The sequence below is a fragment of the Dermochelys coriacea genome, chromosome 4 (assembly GCF_009764565.3).
Source record: "Dermochelys coriacea isolate rDerCor1 chromosome 4, rDerCor1.pri.v4, whole genome shotgun sequence".
NCBI lineage: Eukaryota > Metazoa > Chordata > Testudines > Dermochelyidae > Dermochelys > Dermochelys coriacea.
Window position 1 is genome coordinate 83,594,068 of NC_050071.1, and position 4,293 is coordinate 83,598,360.

Here is a 4,293-nt window from a genome sequence, read left to right on the forward strand (position 1 = left end):
CCATTAATGAAATTATTCAGCGTATTGAACAGTCAACAGATTTTAAATTGGGTCAAAACAAAATGTTTTGAGCTGAAAATTTTCATTCTAGCTTTGGGCATTTTTATAAAAACAAAGGCTGGATTAATGAGAAGGGTGGGAAAGAGCTTCCTAGTAACCTTTAGCTGAGGAGTCTGGGTACTTCCCTAGGACATGGGAGACTCGGATTCATTTCTCTCCCTCCCTGATATAGAGAATGTATTTGAATTTCACAAATACTCTCCACATTCAGGAGAGTGTCCTAGCTTCTGAGCTATGGCATATTCTGATGCAGGGTTTAGGCTACGGAGTCATTGTCTGGCTTTTCTCTAGCCCTATGATTATCCATTGTCATCATGAATTACTAGGAATTGCAACCTCTGTTCTGACACAGCTGAGCAGCTGGATATCTAAACCCCAGCTGGATCCTCCATCTAGGCGGTCTCCCTCCTATCTTATCTGATCTGGTAGGCATGCTTAGTAGCTGTCTACCAGATTGTATCCCACACAAAACACAGCTGATGGAGATGCAGAGATCTGAAACCCTCCCCCTCCATTTCTCATAGGTGAGTGCCCAAAGCATCAGGCTACAAGGTAGGGTGTTCTGGTCAGGTTGTCTTTCAGTTTCTCCTGGGGAAGCTGTTCCACTTGTATAAATGAATGTTATAATAAATGAAATGAAATAAATGAAGCTGTTCCACTTGTATAAATAAAATATTCATTGGCGCTCGGACTGTAGCCGGGGTCACCCATGTGACTGCTCTAGCTCCTGGGCTACTGAGTCATTCTCACTATCTTTCAGGCTCAATATCCCTTTAAGGGCTGGGGGCTTAGACATTTCCCATTGGCTAGCTTATGTGGTTCCCTGCTCAGCTTGCTGGCTTTTATGAATCCCCTTCTTAGCCACTTAACTCTCCCCAGGCATTAGGTGGCAGGACACCTTAACCTCAGGCATAGTAACATCGAATCTAAATCCCCATATTGAACCTAGGCCCACATCCTCAAAAGTATTTAGGTGCCTAATTCTATCTGATTTCACTGAGAGTTAGGCAGCTAAATATCTTTGAGGAGCTGGTTCCTAGCCCCTACTTGCCACCAGTGGGTTTGAGTCTCCTACAACAGCAAGGAATCATTTAGGTGAGATATGCCCAGATAATCTTAGCAGGCGATCTATACCCCTATGCTGCAGAGGAAGCCAAAACCCCACCAAAGTCCCTGCCTATCTGACCTAAGGAAAATTTTCATTCCTGACCTCAAATGTGGCAATCAGTTTAACCCTGAGCCTGTGAGAAACACACACCAGCCAGGCAGCTGAGAAAAAGGTTTTTCTCTGTACCATCTCAGATCACTGGTCCACCCTGTCCAATGTTTTGTTTCCAGCTGTGGCCAATTCTTGATGTTTCAGAGGAAGGCAGAAAAAACCCCAAAATACATCTGGTCAACTATGCATCAGGGAAAGAGATTCTTTTCTGGCCACTGTAGGTGACCAACTGAAACATGAGAGCCGATTATAGTCATTATCTTAATGCAGAGCTGCAAGTGTTATGAGCATGTTGAAGCAGTGCAGGTAATCCTATTCTTTTCTTGGCCCACAAAGGAAGGGCATGAACAGGGGATTCATAAAATTCACAGATTCCAAAACCAGAAGGAAAGGAGTACTTGTGGCACCTTAGAGACTAACAAATTTATTAGAGCATAAGCTTTCGTGAGCTACAGCTCACTTCATCGGATGCATCTAATAAATTTGTTAGTCTCTAAGGTGCCACAAGTACTCCTTTTCTTTTTGCGAATACAGACTAACACGGCTGCTACTCTAAAACCAGAAGGGACTACCATGACCATGCAGCCCACCCATCCAAAAACATAGGCCATACAATTTCTCCCAGAAGCTGGACTAAAGCATATCTCTTTAAAACATGTCTAATCTCACCTTAAAGACTCTAAGTCTGTGACTAAGATTGTGAATTGATCTAAGGAATTGCATCCTATTTCAAGGTTAAATTGTTTCACTGCAGTTCTAGCAACTGGATCTGTGTTAAGCCTGTAGAAAGCTCTCCACGATCAGATATCTTTTCCATGGGTATGTACCAAAGCACAGCCATCAAAGCACTTCTCAACTTGCCCATCAATAAGCTTGTGATAGGCCTAGTCTTCCTCAGGGGTCACCCTCAGGCAGTTTCAGATCCTATACCCATCCTGTAGGTATAGCCTGCATTCCTTCTTCCCAGATGTATTATCTTCCATTTGGCTGTATTGAAACACATTTTATTGGATTGTGATCATTTAAATAGATGATTCAGATTGTTTTGTAATGGTAACCTAGCCTCCTTGTCGTTTATGACCCCACCAATGTTTGTGTCACCTGCAAACTTTACCAGCAAAGATTTTATATTGTTGTCTACATGACTGATAAAAATATTGAATAGTATTGGACCAAGAACCCATCACTGGGTTCTCATAGGTGATAGGATGGAGACATTGAATTGGGTTGCATCTCTACAAGTGCAAATGCAGCAGTCTTCTCAGTGGAACGGATCCCTTCTCATATTCTGTTTTTGGGTCCTGGATGACTCAGGTTAAGACATGGATGAAGCAGGTTAGGCTGTCACAGTGGGAGAAAAGGAGTAATCGTGACATGTTAATTAGAGTGGATGCTGTCTTCAGATTATCAGGGCTATCTGGAATATTTACTTAATTATAGATTATACATGTCATGAATGTGTAATTGCTAGGAGTAGGCTTACACATATGGGGTGGCTGGATGAGCGTGTATCTGATTCATGACAAATATTAACACAAGGGACCACATATAAATTAGTATTATATTCTATTCTGTTCCATTCTATATAGGTTCTCATGTCACCTTCATCATTGTAGTATCCGAATACCTTCCAGTACTGCATTAAGTATCGTGACTATGACTTGTCACATGTTGTTCAAAATCTCAGAAGTGGGTGATTGTATCTGGGGATTTGGAAACAATACCTAATTTGTGGAGCATCACAGCACATAGGTTGTGCGCATACCCATATATTAGTACTACAACCCAGCACTTAGCCAACACTTTACAAACATTAACAAACGACTCCGTTAAACCTTCCTCCACTCATTTGAGGTAGATAAGTAAATATTCCCATTGTACAGATGGAGAAACAGAGCGGTCAAGTGAGTCACCCAATGGCACAGGGTGATTGGATTAGTATTCTAGGAGTTCCTGACTTCAACTCTTTCCCTCATTCCTCTGAACTACAATTATTAATAGTAATAAGGGTTAAATTATTTATCAGTTCTTAAAAAAACATTCATTATGAATTAGCCCCACTTTTTGGCTAGGGAATCATTTGTGAACTCATCCTGATTCTCTTTGAACATATTCATTATTCATATACATTCGGCAAATACGTCAGAAGACTAAATTTTAGAATCAGAGTTGTTTACCCCCCTCACTTTGACTGTTCCATGCTTGCTATTTGTTCCTGGTGCTATGTTAAATTATATGGTATTTATGTTAGGGTGGCAGGTTTTTTTTTAAACAGGAGAATCAAACTTCTAGAATTAAATTTTAGAATAAAAATGTGTGTAACTTTTGGTATACACAAACATTTTCTCAGATACGAGCAGTTGTCAAAATATTCACATATAATGAATAACATCAGCCCACAAATCACAGTAACAATGTTCAGTTGGCATTTGTATTCATGAAAATATACCCAAATCCATTTTTTTTTACTATTTGACCAGCTCTTTTCTAAACTATGCTGAGTCTCAGGGACTCGTGTGTCCCAAATAACTCTGGTCAATGGTTTCAACAAGATAGAAGAGAGTTGTATCTAAAGGAGGAAGAAGCTATAGATATGGGCACATTATATTCTATAGGTCATTACTTTTGTTGACTTCAGTAGGCTTTGGATCAAGCCCACTGAACACACTGTAGCATTTTATTCCAAATACATCCCATTGGCTGCTGTTGTACTATTCTGTATAATGAGCAGCTGGCAATAACCATTGTTTTATAAATCAATTACATAGAACAGGGGGTGTACAAGCTGCTTTAAAAACATGTAAGAAGACATGATTCCACCTCCAAGTAGCTTACGGAGCTAAGGACTAGATTGTCACTAGCTCTACGTGCCTATGCATAGGTGGAAGGGAGTGTAAATTCTAAATCAGACCTAACCTCGCAGTGTGGACCAGATCTAAGACATCATCTTGTTCTCTTGCATGGGCTACTTATTCCAGTAGTTGCAGCCTGAGAGGGAAGCAGGAGGAGGTGTG